Consider the following 22,497-nt stretch of genomic DNA (forward strand, 5'->3'; position numbering starts at 1 on the left):
TCTAGCTAGAGTGGCCTCCTGTGCTAAATCCTGTTTTTCTGCCTGTGTATGTTTTTTCCTCTCCGACTCACCGCCAATATTTGTGGGGGGCTGTCTATCCTTTGGGGATTTTCTCTGAGGCAAGATAGTATTCCAATTTCCATCTTTCGGGGTATTTAGTCCTCCGGCTGTGACGAGGTGTCTAGGTGTGTTCGGTACACTCCACGGCTACTTCTAGTTGCGTTGTTATGTTCAGGATTGCGGTCAGTATAGTGGCCACCTTCTCCAGTGAAAGTTCTCATGCAGCTCCAAGGTCACCGGATCATAACAGGGCCCCACATGACAAATGCTAGCAAACTCGTTTGGATTCCAGCTGGATACTACTCACATGGAGACTCCCTGTCCCTTCTCCCTGCCCATTATATGAGTCTGTAGACAAGTTCAGCATGAATTGAGGACTAGTTATTCAAAGCCTGGTCAAGCATCCATGAGAGATTTTGTGTAATGCTGGTGTTGGACAATAGATGCATTTGCAGAGGATAAACTAAAGGTTTATGACTAATAAAACTTTCTCTTCCAAATGTAGGTGCTACAAGTAGTACCAAGTAGTCATAGTGCCAAAGTTGTGTTTTGAAAACAGAAATATATTTTTTGTTCAGGTTTATTGTGTTATTTTGTGATTATTGCATTTAGTTGTTGTGAAAAAGCTCTTTTTAAGAAGTAGAATCCCAAACCAGGTCATGGACTCAAACTACAGGTGCTTCTCACAAAATTAGAATATCATCAAAAGTTAATTCCAGTTATTCAATACAAAATGTGAAACTCATATATTATATAGAGTCATTACAAACAGAGTGATCTATTTCAAGTGTTTATTTCTGTTAATCTTGATGATTATGGCTTACAGTCAATGAAAACCCAAAAGTCATTATCTCAGTAAATTAGAATAATTTAAAAAACAAAACCTGCAAAGACTTCCTAAGCATTTAAAAAGTCCCTTAGTCTGTTTCATCAGGCTCCACAATCATGGGGAAGACTGCGGACTTGACAGATATCCAGAAGGCAGTCATTGACACACTCCACAAGGAGAGTAAGCCACAAAAGGTCATTGCTAAAGAAGCTGGCTGTTCACAGAGTGCTATATCCATGCATATTAATGGAAAGTTGGGTGGAAGGAAAAAGTGTGGTAGAAAAAGGTGCACAAGCAAACGGGATAACTGAAGCCTTGAAAGGATTGTTAAGAAAAGGCCATTCAAAAATTTGGGGGAGATTCACAAGGAGTGGAATGCTTCTGGAGTCATTGCTTCAAGAGCCCCCCCACACACACATATCCAGGACATGGGCTCCAAGCGTCACATTCCTTGACCAATAGATGCCAGAAGCGTATTATTTGGGCCAAGGAGAAAAAGAACTGGATTGTTGCATAGTGGTCCAATTTTTTGTTTTCAGATGAAAGTAAATTTTGCATTTCATTTGGAATTCAAGGTCCCAGAGTCTGGAGGAAGAGTGGAGAGACACACATTCCAAGCTGCTTGAGGACTAGTGTGATGTTTCCACACTCAGTGATGGCTTGGGGAGCTACGTCATCTACTGGTGTAAGTCCACTGTGCTTTATCAAGGTCAAAGTCAGCACAGCTATCTACCAGTAAATTTTTAGAGCACTTCATGGTTCCCTCTGCCGACAAGCTTTTTGGAGATGGAAATTTCATTCTGAACATGGCACCTGTCCACACTGCCAAAAGTACTAATACCTAGCTTATAAACAGTATCACTGTGTGTGATTGGCCAGCAAACTTGCCTGACCTTAACCCCATAGAGAATCGATGGGGTATTGTCAAGAGGAAGATGAGAGGCATCAGACCCAACAATACAGATGAGCTGAAGGTTGCTATCAAAGCAACTTGAACTTCCATAACACCTCAGCAGTGCCAAAAGCTGATTACCTCCATTCCACACTGCATTAATGCAATAATTGATGCAAAAGGAGCCCCAACCAAGTATTGAGTGCATTTACTGAACCTACATTTCAGTTGGCCAACATTTCAGATTTAAAAATCATCTTTCAAGATGGTGTTATAAATTATTCTATTTTACTGAGATAAAGACTTTTGGGTTTTCATTGGCTGTAAGCCATAATCATCAACATTAACAGAAATAAACACTTGAAATAGATCACTCAGTTTGTAATAAGTATTACTTTTTGAAGAATTGAAGAAGTATTGAAGAACTGAAATAAATTAACTTTTTGATGATATTCTAATTTTGTGACAAGCACCTCTATATTAGTAACATAATGGTAAGGGACCATCATGTATTTACTCATGTGTTGGGTGGCAAACTCATTTTCACACAATGACCATGTAGAACAGTGAAACCTTTTTGGGATGGCCACTGAAAATTGTACTGAAAAATGGTCCATTTTTGAAAGGGTGGGGGTGTTTTTCAAAATAGATGGCTATTATGCAAGATATATGCTGGAACTAAAAACCTATCATATTTAATCTAGATGAGCAAGATCTGCACAAAGAGGGTTTTTTAGAGGCTTCACTACATACTGTACGTACTGTATATCAGCTGTGCATCATGAGCTAACTATGATTTAACTCTAAATCCAAGACAATAAATCTCCATGTAATTTACATTAAATATATTTTATCTAGGGAGATAATAATTTGCAGATACTTTGTGGTTGGCCTTATTTGGCATGCTATGTAGTGACTGATCTTGCTGAATGTGTATAGCAGTTATTAGTACAGTTTTTTTGAATCACTGAGCACGTTCATGTTGATTAGAGGCAATTCAATTACCAATCAACCATGTAGTAGCTATTGATCTACCTTCATACATATACAAACCTAATTTCAGGCTCCATTGCTGACTACAATGTCACAACAGATCTGATATGTCTAAAAAAGCAACTAAAGGAATTCTACTGCCTGTTAATTCTGCTCTGAAGTATCTATAATAGCAGGAAAAATTACAATATTACACTATTTCACTAACCTATAGATTTTGGACACTTTTCAGGGTGCAACATCAAGGAAGCATATGTCTATGAATCTCCCAAATGATTGCATTGCTGTTTTGAACCCCAGCAGTCAGCACATTTCTTACAGGAACTGTGATAAAATACAAGGTAAAAAAAAAACATTGCACTTATTTACTTATAAGAAAATTGCCTTGTCTAGATTTAAAGTAATACCTACCATAAATCTCAATGATGTATTTTCAGTATAGGATGACAGAATCAGTACCATACTCTTTGTCCTAATTAGCAGTCCTAAGGATTTAAATTTGAAGGATCGAAGGGAGTTATCTGTGTTACTCTATTAGGTGATTTGCTTGTTTTAGCAGCTGTAGTGCAAAATGTATAAACAGACATTGCTGCTTATATATATATATATATGTATATATATATATATATATATATATATGTATATATATATATATATATATATATATATATATATATATATATATTAGTAGGGAAAATAAGTATTTGATACAATGACAATTTTGCAAGTTTTCCTACAGTCAAAGAATGGAGAGGTCTAATTTTTTACGTAGACACACTTCAAGAAAATCACCTTGCATGCTTTTTACATAATTAATTTGCATTTTATTGCATTAAATAAGTATTTGATATAATAGAAGAACAGAACTTAATATTTGGTACAGAAACCTTTGTTTGCAATTACAGAGGTTATACATTTCCTGCAGTTCTTGACTAAGTTTGCACACACTGCAGCAGGGCTGTCACTGGGCAACATTGAGTTTCAGTTCCCTCCAAAGATTTTGGGTCAGGTCTGGAGACAGGCTAGGCCACTCCAGAACCCTGAAATGCTTGTTACGGAGCCACTCCTTAGTTGCCCTGGCTGTGTATTTCAGGTCATTGTCATGCAGGAAGACCAAGCCAAAACCCATCTTCAATGCTCTTACTGAGGGAAGGAGGCTGTTGGCCAAAATCTTGCAATGTATAACCTCATCCATCTTCCCTTCAATACGGTGTAGTCATCTTGTCCCCTTTGCAGAAAAGCACCCCTCAAAGTATAATGTTTCCCCACCATGGTTCATGGTTGGGACGGTGTTCTTGGGGCTGTACTCCTCCTCTTTCTTCCTCCAGAAAAGGTGAGTGGAGATGATACCAAAAGGTTCTATTTTATTATCTAACCACATGACCTTTTCCCATGCCTCCTCTGGATAATCCAGATGGTCATTGGTGAACTTATAACAGCCCTGGGCATGTGCTGGTGTGAGCAGGGGGAGCTTGCATGTCCTGCAGGATTTTTATCCATGACAGTGTAGTGTGTTACTAACTGTAATGTTTGGGACTGTGATCCCAGCTCTTCTCAGGTTATTGACCAGGTCCTCCCATGTAGTCCTGGGCTGATTCCTGACCTTTCTCAGAATCATCCTTACCCCACGAGGCAAAATCTTGCATGTAGCCCCAGACTAAGGAAGATTGACAGTCGTCTTGTGTTTCTTCCATTTTCCTTTAGTTGTGTCAACAGTTGTTGCCTTCTCACCAAGCTGCTTGCCTATTGCCCTGTAGACCATCCGAGCCTTGTGCAGGTCTACAATTTTGTTCCTGTTGTCCTTAGACAGCTGTTTGGTTTTGATCATGGTGGAGAGGTTGGAGTGTGGTTGATTGAGTGTGGCCATGTGTCTTTCATACAGTTAAGTTCAAAGGGGTGCAATTAATACAGGTAATGAGAGCATAGTAAGAAGGCTTCTTGAAAAAACCTAACAGGTCTGTGAGAGGCACAATTCTTGCTGGTTGGTAGGTGATCAAATACTTATCTCATGCAATAAAACGCAGTTTAATGATTTAAGAATCATACAATGTAATTTTCAGGTTTTTATTTTCAGATTCTGTCTCTCACAATTGAAGTGTACCTACGATAAAATTTACAGACCTCACTATGCTTTTTAGGTGAGAATATTTGTAAAATCAGCAGTGTAACAAATGTTTATTTTCCCCACTGTGTGTATATATATATGCTCAAAAAAATAAAGGGAACACTTATACAACACAATGTGACTACAAGTCTATCACATTTCTGTGAAATCATCCTGTCCAGGCTTTGACCCTTTAACTGCTGTACAGGACTCTTGACAAACAGGGACCCATGGACTGGGCTATAGAATAACCTGCCACTAGGTGGTGCAGGCTGGCAGGCGTGGTCAGAACCAAGAGGTCAAGAAACATACAAAATCAGAATTAGAAATACAAGCCAATGTCAAAACAAGGAACAATGAGACAAGGAGCTAATCACAGAGAGCTGAACCAGAGAAGAGCAAGACTATATTTCACAAAGTTCAAAGTAACCTGGAAGCTTAAAGTGGGGTGGTGCTCTCCAATTGGCTTGAGCAGGGAGCTGATAACTCAAGCTGGACACACACCCATACTGCCAGACAGGACAGCCATTATAATCTAAATAGCTGGATGGATGCTGCGCCATCCAGAACTTCTGGTTCTATCACCAGCACTTCCCGCAGAATGAATATGGTGGCGCTTGGCCACAGAAGAAAAAGTCGCAAGAACTGGTCCAGGTGGAGATGTGACACAGAACTCTATTGTACATATCACTCTTATGGCACAGATTTGGACCACTAATGTAACACACTAATCACTTTGATTTGGTAGACTAAGCCATAGAAGAAAAAGCTTATAAAGTACTGTTTTAAAAGCATGTGCAGTAATTATCTTATGATCAATACTCTTTACTTATAACCAGTTTTACTTGTATGATGTTTTATGATGTAACCTGTAACTACAGAAAAGCCACATGGTGGAGTGCTATAAATATCAAATATGCTTATGACAAGCTGTATAGCTTGCAATAATTTATTACTTAGTGTAATGACGACAAAAGTATTCTGGAAGTGATACCTTAAATCTTGCCTGAAGAAGGAGCCACTGTGCTCTGAAAGCTTGCAAACATATTATTTTCTGGTTAGCAAATAAAGGTATCACTCCCAGAGTACTTTTGTCATCATTGGGCAGAAAAGTATTCACATCGATTTTTTCTGGCTAACACGGCACCACAATATAATTTGTTATTGTACATCATTACTTAGTGTAGTGTAACAAATATATCAATATCAAATCACTTCCATCGTATAATAGGACTATGACAATTCATGTAGAAATATTTCTGGTGGGGAGGATACAGAATTGTTTTCTGCATATGTTCTATAATTCAGCTGGGTTCTCTCATTTGAGAGTCTGTTTCCTGAGACTGATCACCATCAATGTGATCATAATAAACACTAATTCATGTAAAAAACTGAACATATTCTAGGCTACAGTATTCATATCCGTGCACCAGCAGGACTCTCCCTATGGATATATCACATATGAAAAAAATGGAGAACGGTCCAAGAGTATCAAAATAACAATTTTATTACATAAATAACAACCAATAAAATGTACAAAATACAAAATACAAGACTAGGATCGGGAAAAAGGGAGGGCAGAAGTCACGACCAAACAGATGGAAAAAATGGCCAACATGGGAAAGAAACACAGGCTAAGTGCCATCAATAGAAAAGGAACCCTGAGTAGTAGATCCGTATTGAGTCCAATGACTAGTTAAATCAGACATGTAGTGCGCACTACCTCCTAACTACACTCTGGTTCATGTATTATCATATTTGCTTACCCATGCTTCAGCCAGGTCGGGACAACTGCCCCCTGCCGCCACCGACGCGCGTTTCGCCTTCTTTGTCAAGGTGCGGTCACCTTGACAAAGAAGGCGAAACGCGCGTCGGTGGCGGCAGGGGGCAGTTGTCCCGACCTGGCTGAAGCATGGGTAAGCAAATATGATAATACATGAACCGGAGTGTAGTTAGGAGGTAGTGCGCACTACATGTCTGATTTAACTAGTCATTGGACTCAATACGGATCTACTACTCAGGGTTCCTTTTCTATTGATGGCACTTAGCCTGTGTTTCTTTCCCATGTTGGCCATTTTTTCCATCTGTTTGGTCGTGACTTCTGCCCTCCCTTTTTCCCGATCCTAGTCTTGTATTTTGTATTTTGTACATTTTATTGGTTGTTATTTATGTAATAAAATTGTTATTTTGATACTCTTGGACCGTTCTCCATTTTTTTCATATGTGACATATTCTAGGCTGTAGCAATAGACAAGCTGAACATTTCCTCCATATTTTTACTTGAGTGAATCCTTATTTTAGTAGGCAGACACGTGCTTTTGTATTTCTTGTTTGTATTAATTTTCTCCAAGTCGGTTTTATTTTTATCAAAAGAGAGAATATTTTTTTTCTGCATTTTCTATTTTGCAAACCGTTTAAACGATTCTTTAGGTTAAATACAAATGATTGATGTTATTCTTGTGTCATTTTAATGCACTTCATTCTAATTCAACCACAATGAAATGATTAAACCCACCGGGAATGCAACCAGCACAAGAGAATCAGTGGAAGCACAATATCAGAAGCTACTTCAGTCTTTGGTGAACTACATAAACTGTAATATGTTTACATATTCATCAGCTTCACAAATGAAAGCAGATGATTTTTACTAAGATGAAGCAATCTTATACACATATCATAACTTGTTATATTGTTTAAAGGTATGAGCTCTTGTACATGGAGGTATTATGTGTAGCTTCTGAAGTTGTAGTTATAGTGCCATACTATACCTACATATGACTCATATTTTTCCTTTCAAATGATAAAAAAAATGCCATGCCATATTGGAAGCTGTATTCCAGTAGTATTTTCCTGAAAAACGTTGCAATTAGTGGAGACATTCCACATAATATGGTACAATATGACAGCACCATTTCATACTACACAGACTGCTTAGATCTACAGTGGCGTGTAAAAGTGTGAGCTCCCCTGGCCAAAATTACTGTTATTGTGAACAGCTAAAGTGCACCTGTCAGCACTTTTGGCCAATATAAGATACGGCCATCACCTTTCAGGGCTTATATACAGCATTCTATTATGCTGTATATAAGCTCCCAACCCAACCTGGAAGAACTGAAAAATAAGCTTTATTATACTCACCTGTATCATAGTGTTTGTCCACATACTGCCATGCCAAAGCAAAACACCTTTAGACACTGTTTTCATGAGATAAAAATCTTTAGTTTTTACATAGGCAGTTACAGTCATGGCCAAAAGTATTGACACCCCTGCAATTCTGTCAGATAATACTCAGTTTCTTCCTGAAAATGATTGCAAACACAAATTGTTTGGTATTATTATCTTTATTTACATAGTTACATAGTTATTAAGGTTGAAGGAAGACTTTAAGTCCATCTAGTTCAACCCATAGCCTAACCTAACTTGCCCTAACATGTTGATCCAGAGGAAGGCAAAAAAAAAACCATGTGGCAAAGAGTAAGCTCCACCTTGGGGAAAAAAATTCCTTCCCGACTCCACATACGGCAATCAGACTAGTTTAATTTGTCTTAAATGAAAAAACACAAAAGAGAATGAAGCAAAAAGCAAAACATTGATCATTTCACACAAAACTCCAAAAATGGGCCAGACAAAAGTATTGGCACCCATTGGCCATGACTGTACCTTTCATGTCACCAAAAGCATGCCATTCGTATAGTAAAACATAGCTAACAAAAATCCTAAGTAAAGGTTGATTTGTCTTTAAATCTGGAAAACAAAATCCTTAAATTTAATCAGTAGTTGTGGATGCATGGCCATCTCTTTATTCATCTGATTATTCATGCCACCAAGTTCATGGCACCTGTTTTACACGCTACACTGTTAGCACACCAGAACCATATACAAATTATTACAAGTATTATGCCTTTTGCTGAGCAAGAAACAAATACAAATCAACTGCTTTTCACACAACATGAATACCTTTGGGAAACTGTCAGTATCAACAACATGGAACATGAGCAGATGCCAATGCAATAAACAAATCTAAAGGAATAATCGGGGGAACCTTTATATGACTTTGCCTAATAATCTAATTTATTTTCCCTTGGTTGTAACTTCTTTTCTGTATGTTGAGATTTCTGATAAATAATGTCATTTTTTTTAAAGAAAAACAAGCTAGCCTCCCACTTTTTGACAATTATCAGGAGTTGTATCCATTCTGGAGAAGCACTGACTTAAGCCTACTTCACACGTTCATATAAGACAAGTAAATAAAAAAAAATTGTACTGGTGTGTCAGTGTATTGGATCACTGTGTGGTCGGTGTCTATTTTTACTATCATTGTGTCATCAATGTTTTTCACGGATAAAATTAATAAATGAAGAAATGAATAAATTACAAAGCTTTTCCTATACTTTCTAATATTAGACATGTACAAAACTGTTTATTGACCACTCTGTGCATATAAAGGTATGGCTTTCTTTTCTTGGAGCATTTTCGTGCAATTCCCCATGACTACGTGTCCATTACCCGATTCTCAGTCCTTCTCAGCCCATATCCACACTACGTCACTTGAAAATGTTAAGGTTTTAATACAAGAGGTTAGGACCATCCTGAATAGGGTCACCATGACGTTGTGGGATAGATGTTACATTTTTTTAATCAAAATTATGTTAGCTAAACACCCTGTATTCTTTTAATGCATTATCGCTGCTTATTTAATTACTGCAGTCTATTTGCCTACTATGTTTTATCTTGGGTTTTGTCTGTTTAGTGGCAAATGTGAATATGCACTTATATGCTGCATGTACCCCAACTTATATTCCAGTTCATTTTTTTAGTTTTTGTTCTTGTGTTTTTTAGATATTAAAGACGTACAGCACACGGATACCCATAGACTTGTATTTGACCTTGTCATCTATGCTTCCGGTAAAAAATGGACTTGTGAGCAGTCCCACAGGTTACAATTAGTATGTATGCGATCAGTGAAAGAAATTATCCTCAGTCTACCTTATAATTGAAAATAAAATGGAATAATAGCATTATTTTGCGTGCAAAGATAAAAAAAATTGATTTGTATATTTAGTCTTCAATGAGTAGAAACTGAGAGAGTTGATAAAATCTCAAAATAAAATGAATCACTTTCATATTCCCATCATGATCTACCCTATTCATTGCTGTCTCGCCTTTTCAGATATTGCTTTTATTTCTGTACGTTGGTAATGATTAATCAGTTAAAAAGAAACGATTCTACATAAACTTTAATAAAGAGCTACAATGTCACCTTTCCCATTACCAGAAACAAGCATACAGGAATACATTTGCATTAAGATGTGAAGTGAGCATTAATGATGTTAAATAGTGCATACTACATTTGAAAGGAACCTGTGGACTAAAGAAAATATGTTTAACATGTAAGCCTAAACAATTTGTCATCATTCAATGCCGATTCAAGAATCATTCAAGAATGCAACTTTCCTTGATTTGGAAATGAAAAGGGAGGAAAGCATCCAGTGCTCCATGGAAGTCACATCACACAAACAATTCTTGTACCACAGTATAGATAGGGAGAAGGGATGATTATGGCTTAAAGCCAATCAAAACCCTAAAGTCATTATCTCAGTAAATTAGAATACTTTATCACAGAAATGAAGAATTTAAAAACCACTGGACTCAACAAAGGATTTTAAGCATGAATGAATTTGATTTTATCCACACTCCCTATCCTAGATTAGCCACATTTCTACCGAAGATACACAAAAGCCTTACAAACACACCAGGGTGCCCAATTATATCTGGAATACAATGCCTAAAAGCCAACATGTCACAATTTGTGGATACCCACTTACAGAAACTGTTACCTTCATTGCCAGCCCACCTTAAAGACAGCACCCATATATTGAAGATACTAGAGAATATACAATGGCAGGATCATTATATCTTAGGCACCCTAGATATTACTTCTTTATACACCGTTATTGAGAACATGAATGGCTGTGACTCTGCACTGTATTATCTGGATAAACTATCCTCTTTACCGAAGGAACAAACAATTCTTGAAAGAATGCATGTTATTTATTTTAACTCACAACTTTTTTAAATTCGAGGCGCACTACTACACTCAGCAATGGGGACCAGGTTACGCAAACCTCTAAGTGGGAAGAGGACATTATATTATGTGTTAGGTGTCGAGTTCCCACCTCTGCACAGGGGGAATTTCGAACCACCGCCGCTGCGGTCTCCCATTCTTCTCCAGCCACAGTGGAGCCTGCTCAGCAGAGACGTCGGTCCCAGCATGTGGCTCAGGCAGATACTGTACACTTGGTTACTGCTGCCTTTCCAGGCCCTGCCACTGTAACCAGCACTGATCAGTGGCGAGCAGACGCTCCTGGGACTAAGTCCTGCTTTTCCTCTACTGAGCATGTCCAAGGGATTACCTCTCATTGGAGGTTGGGGGCCACATGCTCAGGTCCTGTAGCAGCTCCTATTGGACCACTAGGAAGGTCCCAGAGAGCTTCCGCTATAAAAGGTTCGCATGGCCACACAGCCATGCACTAGTGTAAACTTGATAACGTGTGTGTGTAGATGAATAACTGTCGATGGATGAAAGCTCCTTAATCATTCCCATTCCTTGTGTTGTTGACTGCTCGCGAATGGTGGAAGCTATCTAGCACCCAACAGTGCTATCTGCACACTTAGCACACGTTACAGTGCTTTTTTGCAGTGTCCGCCTGCACCGTGCGAATCAGTGCGCTTTCCTGACAGCCTGTCAGTGTAGGGTGGGAATTCCTGCTTGGACTCTGCATCTGACTCGGGGCGTCCTCAGGCGCGGGCTCAAAAGCCACCGAGGGTCAGAGTGAGTCCAATCACCAGTTTAGTGGGGGTGATTCATAGGGATCCCACTAGTGTCTTGCAGCTGCACCCTGTGACTGCTAACAGGGCGCAGCATATTTTGGCGACTCTGTGAAGCAACAGAGTTTGCTTCCACTCACACTGGGTGAAGCCTAACCCACGTGTGAGCAAGTGTCCATCCTCCATTACTCAGCAGCAGGTACCATCTCTGCACAGTGGACCCCGGGCTGCGACCGCACCTCATATCTACCTATTATTTGGTGCGCTCCACCAGCCCTAACAGGGTGTTATACGCGCGGACCTGGTCCTATGATGCCATTTTATAAATGATGTCATATTCATCGGGCAGGGGACCCGCAGTCCTTGTACCAAGTTTTAATTGATATTAATAAAAATAAATTATTTTTAAGGTTCACCGCTACTACTAGTACTCATACTATTAACTTTTTAGACCTAAATTTTTTTTATTGATAACTCTTCTATACATACTTGCACTTTTAATAAGCCTACAGATGCTAACAGTTTTATTCCCACTGATAGCTGCCTTTTACCCAACTGGCTACTAAATGTACCAAAAAGTCAGTATATGAGACTATACCGTAACTGCTCTAGACCTTAACAGTTTGACAAGGAGGCAGAACTATTAACCGCCAAATTTTTGGAAAAAGGCTATAATATAAAATCACTGGAGGCATCAAAAAACTATGTTTTTGGTTTACCTTGCCAGGATCTCCTTAAAGAAAAACCCGTAAAAACAGGACAAGGAGACAAATGGCTTTGTCCCAATTACACAGTACTCTAATGCTAGCATTCTCAAAAAAATAGTGAATAGACATTGGGGGATATTAAAAGATGACAAAATCCTGGGAAGTCATTCCCACACTTCCTCGCTTTATATATAAAAAAGCGCGCAATCTTGGCAATCTGATTTCACCTACGGTCCAGTGTTCTTATGCCCATAGACCTGCTACAATTTTCAAGAACAACATGAAAGGTTTTTTCCCTTGCCGCAAATGCACAATGTGCAAACAAACACAAACTAAGAAAATATCTGAAATTACTAAAGAGGGTACAACTTATGCTAGTAAGCATTTTATCACTTACTCCTCAGAGAGGGTCATATACGTGATCAAATGTCCATGCAGCAAACTGTATGTGGGTCACACTAAACAACCACTTAAGTTTAGAATAAGTGAGCACATGTGGAATATAAAACAAAAATTTCTTGGCCACCCACTCTCCAAACACTTTGTGGAATACCACAATAGTGAAACACAATCCATGGAAAGCATAGGATTTGAAAAAGTACCACCACCATGGAGAAAGGGGAACTATATTGCTCTAATGTCCAGGGTAGAAAGCAAGTGGATTTTCACTCTGGACACTCTGATTCCGAAAGGACTTAATAGCAAGATTGAACTATTTGGCTTCCTCTAAAAATCAGCTGACCTTAAATTTACCTATAAAAAGGACCTTTAATACACTAAGGACCATCCCTGAAGAAGGAAAGCGTTCTTTCCGAAATGCATTGGAATATCTTGGTCGTTTTTGCTATCCGTACCTGTCGACATTCAGCCTAGACCTTGCAGTCCCACGTGATTCTTTACGTCACACCAGGTCCTGCTCCATTCATCGCTCACCACGAGGAGGCAGTGACCGCTCTCAGGAACTAGGATCCACGACAGACCGCTGGACACATCCACAGCCTGCATTGTGAAGGATGAACCAGCGGCTCTCATCACCACATGAGATCAACGCAAGTAAAACGGCATGCAGACAGCAGATTTCCGCTAATCTGACTAATTATTTTTATTTATTTATATAGCACCATTGATTCCATGGTGCTGTACATGAGAAGGGGTTACATACAAATTACAGATATCACTTACAGTTAGCAAACTAACAATGACAGACTAATGCGTGCCGCACCGGCATTCTAGCAGAAGCTTTGCCCCCGGCCGGCGCAGCTTCTTGTTGTGCTACTGCAGGAAACACATGCATGTTTTACAACTGACTTCATATGCATTTTCATCTATGACCCTAAGGGGCCCGCCACATAAAGGATTGTGAACCAATGAAAAAGACTCTAATAGGACTGTGGACTATTTCAACACTCCTATAGCACTGCTTAGTTGTCTCTCTTGTTCTGGTTAAAACCTATCTATTTCTTCATTGCAGATATCATAACAATATCTTATTTTTCAGATACCAGAATGACATCCAGATTGTTATTTAACCCTTGTCTGTTGTATAAATTTTTCTACAGCTGAGCAAAGTGCATGTATTAAGTTAGGTAATGTGCAATCATTGAAAAAAGTGCAATCTGTTCCTCTATTTCAGGTCACTTGTAAACCTTGTCTGCTGTACACATTTTTCCACAGCTGTGCATAGTGCACTAACAATAGTTGGGTAAAGTGCAATCACCGAATGGGCAAAGTGCAATCTGTTCTTTTATTTCAGTTCACTTGTACACTTACATATTACCCTCAGTAAACGCATCTTTTTCTCCAAGGTCTTTATTTTTGCGCAAATGTATCACCATTACAATACTTTATAACACAGCTTGAAAAATGACTTTAAATTCCAAAATTTTGGCCTACTGAAATGTATGCTCAGTAATTGCACTCAATACTTGGTTGGGGCTCATTTTTTATCAATTACTGCGTTAATGCGGTGTGGCATGGGGGCGATCAGTCTGTGGTACTGCTGAGGTGTTATTGAAGCCCAGGTTGCTTTGATAGCAGCCTTCAGCTCATCTGCATTGTTGGGTATGCTGTTTCTCATCTTCCTCTTGACAACACCCCATAGATTCTCTACGGGGTTAAGGTCAGGCGAGTTTGCTGGCCAATCAAGCACAGTGATACTGTTGTTCTTAAATCAGTTATTGGTACTTTTGGCAGTGTGAACAGGTGCCTAGTCCTGCTGGAGAATGAAATTTCCATCTCCAAAAAGCTTGTCAGCACAGGGAAGCTCTCTTAAAATTTCTTGGTAGACGTCTACACTGACTTTGGTCTTGATTAAACACAGTGGACCTACACCAGCCGATGACATGGTTCCCCAAACCATCACTGATTGTGGAAACTTCACACTAGACCTCAATCAGCTTGGATTGTGTGCCTCTCCACTCTTCCTCCAGACTTTGGGATCTTAATTTCCAAATGAAATGCAAAATTTACTTTCATCTGAAAACAAAAAACTTTACCACTGAGCAACAGTTCTTTTTCTCCCTGGCCCAGGTAATATGCTTCTGGCATTGTCTATTGGTCAAGGAATGCGACACTTGGAGCCCATGTCCTGGATACGTCTGTGCGAGTTGGCTCTTAAAGCAATGACTCCAGCAGCATTCCACTCCTTGTGAATCTCCCCAAATTTTTGAATGGCCTTTTCTTAACAATCCTTTCAAGGCTTCAGTTATCCCAATTACTTGTGCACCTTTTTCTACCAGACTTTTTCCTTCCACTCAACTTTCCATTAATATGCTTGGATACAGCACCCCCTGTGAACAGCCAGCTTCTTTAGCAATGACCTATTGTGGCTTACTCTCCTTGTGTAGTGAGTCGATGACTGCCTTCTAGACATCTGTCAAGTCAGCAGTCTTCCCCAGGATTGTGGAGCCTACTGTAACAGACTAGACTATTGGACCTTTTTAAACATTTAGGAAGCCTGTGCAAGTGTTTTTTGTTAATTATTCTAATTTACTGAGATAATGACTTTTGGGTTTTCTTTGGCTGTAAGCCATAATCATCAACATTAACAGAAATAAACACTTGAAATAGATCACTCTGTTTGTAGTGACTATTTAATATAGGAGTTTCACATTTTGTATTGAAGAACTCAAATAAATTATCTTTTTGATGATATTCTAATTTTGTGAGAAGCACCTGTCCTGGTGAGATTTTAAAAAAAAAACTACATGGCGCCAAAAGAAAGTCACATGATGTGTCAAAGGTCATCTTGGGCATTTTGTTATTACAAAAAAAACTAAAGAAGTAATAATGGTAACAAAAGGTTAAAAACAGTATAATTGCATATTAATAGCTTAATATTAAATTTATCATTGCATATTAATATTCATAAAATAAAATGCATTAAAATTGGAAAAAGTTATGTGCATTTGTTTATTGTAGCGGTTTATTTCATTTAAATTAATTACAATGTGGTGTAAAAATATCAGTGCACATGAAAGGCTAGAGCTCATGGAGTCACCCTTAAACAGGATTAGTGTGAGTGACATGATGTTGAAGTGCCACGGAGGAGATTGAGTGAACCCAAGGGGAAAGAGATGGATGAAGAAGAGCTCAATGGAGCCAGGCTTTTTCAAATAAAATTGTAGTGATTAAAATTATAAGAATGTATTTATTCTCACACTAAAATATTAAAATGTTAAACCAGAACAAAAGAGAGACACACATTAGAAAGCAATCCATAGAAATCACTGCAGAAATAGTGTGGGAAAAAACTCTATGCTTTAAAAACAGTACTTACACTGAACTCAAATGAACTCCCCACTGATTACATATATATATATATATATATATATATATATATATATATATATATGTAGTGAAAAATGTTTTCGTACAAACGTAATCGGACCAGCGTCTACCCTGGTCAGGTCAGATATTGGGTCTTTTAAAAAATCTAATCAACTTACTCTCACAGGACAGACTAGGAAGGGATGTTTCCCCTGTCTTTCCTGTGTTAATTGTTGTTTGATGTTGAAGGGTTCTCTATTTACCCATCCGGTAACTAATGAAGAGTTTAGTATATGACACTTTCTGACGTGTAGTTCAGAATTTGTGATATACCTATTAGAATGTCCTTGTCAATTATGGTATGTTGGCGAAACCAGTTGTGACTTCAAGACACGTATCACCCAACACCGGCATACTATAAGAAAAATACGTTTGGATTTACCGGTTTCCAAACACTTTACAGAAAAAATGCACACAGAGAAGCAGTTGCGTTTCCGTATAATTGACACTATTCCTGTTCAGAGGAGAGGTGGGGATCGTATTAAACTTTTAAAAAGGAGAGAATTGGAATGGATAATGAGACTCAACACTATTAAACCGCATGGTCTGAATGTAGACTTTAAATTAAACAAGCTTTTGTAACATACAATGATAGTTCTTCCTCCTGTATGTTTTTAATTAATATATGATGATCCTTTTGGATTGATAATATTTTTTGTCTCTTTTTTCTTTTTTCTCCAGGTGTCCCACTTCATGAAGCGGCTATTTGAATATAATTTTTTTTTTTTGTTTCTTTTTTATTGTTCGTTTTTTTTCCATTTTCTTGTGTTTTTTGTACATGGAATAATACTTAATAAATCATGAGTATATGCAATATATTGTCATCCAGCTAGAGTTATTGAAGATCTAATAATAATAAAGATTCTCCTATAGATCTATTGGTCAATGTGTACAAGGAATTGAGATCATTTTTTGCATGCATGAGCAGTGGTCTTGCGGTGTTGCTTGGTGTTGATGCGAGTGGGAAGGGGGTATTTCTACCTACTTTTTTCACTCGGGTCTGCGCTCCGGCATAGGTAACCCCGCTTTGTTGAGTGGGGCTATCCTGTGCCCAGTAACGCTTATTTGGGCTTATGTCCTGACCCTGGTTCTCTGCTGCATAGTGTCTTGTTCTATGATATCCTCAAAGTACACATTCCCTTCAAAAGAAGCTTAATTTATCTATGGGTGGCGTTTCTATAATAGCTATATGCTCAGCTTATTTATTTGATGTATACAATTTAGAGGGTGCTTTAGCGCTGTTTCACAGTGCTTCCTATGCAGCCGCGCTTAAATAGACTCATGAAGAATATGTCCTGGTTGCTATAGCTGCAAGTAACTGCAGTGAGGGACGGATCATAGGTTATTACCATTACAAAGATGGCGGCTAGTGTCCGGGAGACGTACTGCGCATGCGCGGATGTGAGCGCAAGTGATTGTGGGTAGTTTCGTCATTGACATGCTCAGTCTGCCCCTGAGAACGCCGTGGACATGGCGCTTACAGGAAATATACACATGTGAGTTTTTCTGATGGCACTTCATGAATTGAGACACCTGGCGTATTTAATTAGTATAATTGAGTACTTAATGTATTTTTATATAATGCACTAGTATGCTTGAGTATTTATATGTGTATATGAAAAATCCAAAAGGATTTTCGAATAACGCACTGATGCACTTTTTTTCCCACCTGTCACTTTCACATTTATGAAGAATATTTAATATGTAATTTAATGATATTGTTAATGAGCTATGCATGTGTTTTGTATAAGAACCTGACACTTTTATGTAACCACTGCTTGAGAAAGGATACTATATCCAAAACGTTGCCACGCCATTCGGGCAATAAAGTCCACATTTTTTTCATTTTTGTAGTGCTGTTTTCCTTTTTTTTTTCTTTATATATATATATGGTATAATCAGATCAGGTTCTTGTATGGTCAGACACAGCCATTACACAGTACACAGCAGGGGCACATTAATAAGATTATCTCAGGACAGGAACATTTTATTTATCACATCCAATTGTGGAAATTATATTATTCCAAGATCTATCGATTAATACGTGCTTGGTACACGGGTCAAACCCCTTTAAGAGTTTTGATTTGGAGCAAATTCCATGCACTATTTTTTATCAGGAAAACTTCTTTATATAAAACTTCCTTATCTGAAATCCCACAGAATTAAGGTACCGTCACACTAGACGATATCGCTAGCGATCCGTGACGTTGCAGCGTCCTAGCTAGCGATATCGTCCAGTGTGACAGGCAGCAGCGATCAGGCCCCTGCTGTGCTGTCGCTGGTCGGGGAAGAAAGTCCAGAACTTTATTTGGTCGCTGGACTCCCCGTAGACATCGCTGAATCGGCGTGTGTGACACCGATTCAGCGATGTCTTCACTGGTAACCAGGGTAAACATCGGGTAACTAAGCGCAGGGCCGCGCTTAGTAACCCGATGTTTACCCTGGTTACCATCCTAAAAGTAAAAAAACAAACACTACATACTTACCTATAGCCGTCTGTCCTCCAGCGCTGTGCTCTGTACTCCTCCTGTACTGGCTGTGAGCGTCGGTCAGCCGGAAAGCAGAGCTGTGACGTCACCGCTCTGCTTTCCGGCCGCTGTGCTCACAGACAGTACAGGAGGAGTGCAGAGCACAGCGCTGGAGGACAGACGGCTGTAGGTAAGTATGTAGTGTTTGGTTTTTTTACTTTTAGGATGGTAACCAGGGTAAACATCGGGTTAATAAGCGCGGCCCTGCGCTTAGTTACCCGATGTTTACCCTGGTTACCGGCATCGTTGGTCGCTGGAGAGCGGTCTGTGTGACAGCTCTCCAGCGACCAAACAGCGACGCTGCAGCGATCCGGATCGTTGTCGGTATCGCTGCAGCATCGCTAAGTGTGACGGTACCTTTAGGGATTATTTGATTTAAGATAGATAGCAAGATAATAGAGTTTTTCAAGTGTTTGGAAAAAATCTACTACAAGAAACTCCTAAAGCAAAAACATATCCTTGAAATACTACAGGGCTCCAAAATGTAGTTCTGCATAACAATTACTATGTGAATAGGTATGCCATATCTGAAATAACCTAATCAATGTGTAACCGCGGGAATACATTTGGGTGCTGCAACATGAGGCAATGTTATATATTTCATGTATGTCAAATACAACCTTGCTAATTGCTGCATTTGCAATGTTTTAGGGACTTCCCATGTCATTGCACTTTGGGCACCAAATTAATTTAATCATTAAATTTACAAATATTTGCTGTGAACTATGGTAACTATTCCATTGTATTCACCTTGCAAGTAAACGTGGTTCCAATTACATAACATAATACAGTTAGATTTCAATTTAAAGTTTTATTAGCTTGGTTAGAGCCGAACAATCATACAGTAACCTCAGAGCAACAGAACACAGTGCAAATAATGTGCTATGCTAACCAATAAAATATAATAAAAATATTTATTTCAATAAAGGCAGAAATTATTCCTGATGAATTTCTTCTACATTTTAATGCTCCACCATGAATAAAACCTATTGGAAATTGTATTTAGAAAATTGTTTATTATTCTACCAAGCTATGAGTAAGGTCATGGGTTGTGGGCAATATAACAGCTAATCTGAAGTCAGAACTTTTCACCTCCTGGTTCTAATAGGAAAATGTATGTATCGAATGCTTGCCCATCGTCAAGTATAGTAAAAATAATTCCCCTGAAGTGCAATTTTCCATTATTTAAAGCATGGGAACTATGGCTGCTTTTTATTAACTGCAATTTCAGAGTGTTAGGAAAATACATGTGAAAAGAAGGAAATTTATTTTTCTCCGAGTTCTATATATGATTTGACGCTGTGATGAACAGAAAAAGAGAAAGTGATCTATGTCTTAAGGCTAATTGGGACCTTTTTAAACCACTATAACATTAGTTTTCTCCTTAAAGGGAATCTGTCATCAGGTTTTTGCTAACTCATCTGAGAGCAGCATAAGGTAGGAAAAGAGATCCTGAATCCAGCGATGTATCAATTAGTTTATTGGGTGCAGCAGTAATGACTAGAGTTGAGTGACTTTTACTTTTTTCGGATCGAGTCGGGTTTCGCGAAACCCGACTTTGTCAAAAGTCGGGTCGGGTGAAATCGGACGATTATTGTGAAAAGTCGGGGGCCGACTGAAACACGAAACCCAATGCAAGTCAATGGGGAATCAAAGTCGGCAGTGAGTGGAGGACAGGAAAACACCTACAGTGCCCAATTTAATGCCAAAAACATACATTCTTATTACTTAAGCTTGTCAATCTTAATATACTTTATAATAATAGTTAGGCATTGAAAACAGGGGGTCATTTGGCTAAAGTTGTGGGGGAGTAGGGCTGGCTCAAGATTTTCGTGGGCCCAGGAAACGCGGAATACGTCACAGCGGTGGAGCAGGGAGAGGTAAGTATTTCAACTTTGCAAGTGCTGTGATCCTGAGCAAGCAGGGGGGGCCCACTCGTTAGCACTGGCACAGGGCCCATCATAGTATGGCGGTGTGTTTGATGGCGGGTGGCGTCTCACACTGCCAGAGGTACTTTTGCGTACTATGAGGGGCCCTGTGCCAGTGACGTCGCCAACGAGTATGCCCCTCCACCTGATGAAGGAACCTGCACTTTCATCTGCACCTTCCTCTTTGTCCCCGTGTAAGGTGGTATAGTATGTGGGAAAGGGAACCTGACTTTCAGCAGGGTCAGATTCTGGCTGTGTAGAGTGCAAGGGGAATGTAGTGGTCTGGGTCAATGTACCAGCAGACTCATCTAGCAGTGGCTGGGCAATGGGCAGGATGAGGAGGAAACACAGATATAGGCCCAAATAATAAAGTAGGCTAAATGCAGTTCAAAATTGGTAACAGGGCTAAACAGGCGGCATTGCTTCGTTCAGTGGAGGAAAACAGTAATGAGTGGCGCAGACACAGTTAGTAGGCCCAAATACAAAAGTAGGCTAAAAGCAGTTCAAAATTGGTAACAGGACTAAACAGGCGGCATAGCTGGGTACAGGGGTGGGCTCCTCTGCTGAGTAGCAGACAGTGGTAGTAGGCACGAAGTATTAACTGGTCTAAATGGAGGCCAGGGCCCCTGTATATCATTTCAACAAATTTGTATTGGCAGTGCCATTGAAGGATTTAACAGCACAGACTACACAGTGGTGGAGCAGGGAGAGGTAAGTATTGCAAGTGGTAGAGCACCGTTCAAGCTGGGGGGGAACACTCTGTCATGGGCGGCGGTACTGGAACAGGGCCCCTCATATTACGACGGTGTGTTGTTGTGATGTTGGTTGTCCACCACCACCATCAGAGACACTTCATTGTACTATGAGGGACCCTGTGCCAGTGCCGTCGCCCAAGAGTGGGCCCACGCACCTGTCCAGGCAAACGGCACTCGCATGGGTGCTTGCGCCAGGTGGTGACCACGGCCCACGGGCTCTTCCACCAGACTTCCTCATTTTTTGGAAAATCTAAACAAAATAACAATCGTTATATGGTACTGTAAAACAAGGTAGAAGGTGTATATAAACTTGTTGAGAATTTAAATCTCCCTTTTTTGGGGGAGACTTAACCAAAACTCAGGCCCTGTGCATAAAACAACACAATGTAAGTGGCAGAAAGTGGCTGGCTGATATACCACAAACTAACAGGACTGAAGTATATCAACTTTGTGAGAATTTGAATCTCCCTTTTTTTTGGGGGGGGGAGACTGAACCAAAACTCAGGCACAGTGTATAAAACAACACAATGTAAGTGGCAGAAAGTGGCTGGAAGATATATGAAAAAAATACAAGGACTGTAGTACAATTTCAATCTCCCTACAATGATCTCAGGAAAAGTTTGGCAGCAATAAAAGGACTGCTTTACACAAAAATGTGGACAAATAAACAAAATAACTGTGCAGAAAGGAGCAACAGGATTTTTGCTTTTAAAAAAGCAGTTGGTTTGCACAGCAGCGTGCAAACAGCAATGCAGCTATCAGGGAGCCTTATAAGGCAGCCTAATAAGCTACAGAGCTGATGCACAAAAATATAGCCTCCACTGTCCCTGCAAACAAATGGTGGTGTTGGACAGTGGAAATTGCTACAGCACAAGCAGTTTTGGGGTTAATCTTCCCTCCCTAGCTATATCCCTTCTGATGCAGCTGCAGCAACTTCTCCCTATGCTCAGATCGGCAGAAGTAAGATGGCGGTCGGCGCACACGCCCCATTATAACCCCTGTGATGCCACAGAAAGCAAGCCAATCACTGTAATGCCCTTCTCTA

The 22,497-nt window shown here is 39.5% G+C and overlaps 1 protein-coding gene across 4 annotated transcripts in view; it reads right to left on the minus strand.

The window, feature by feature from the left end:
- ENTREP2 (endosomal transmembrane epsin interactor 2) overlaps positions 1–22,497 on the minus strand; it is a 1,647,307-nt gene that overhangs the window by 1,551,228 nt on the left and 73,582 nt on the right. For 2 of the 4 annotated variants that reach the window (XM_069765842.1, XM_069765841.1), the window contains exon 2: positions 2,983–3,098. The exons of the other annotated variants lie outside the window; for them this stretch is intronic. The gene's annotated coding sequence lies outside the window, so the exon portion shown is untranslated. The remainder of the gene's footprint in view (positions 1–2,982; positions 3,099–22,497) is intronic. 4 annotated transcript variants of the gene reach the window in all.

This window comes from Ranitomeya imitator, chromosome 4, assembly GCF_032444005.1.
Source record: "Ranitomeya imitator isolate aRanImi1 chromosome 4, aRanImi1.pri, whole genome shotgun sequence".
Taxonomy (NCBI): domain Eukaryota; kingdom Metazoa; phylum Chordata; class Amphibia; order Anura; family Dendrobatidae; genus Ranitomeya; species Ranitomeya imitator.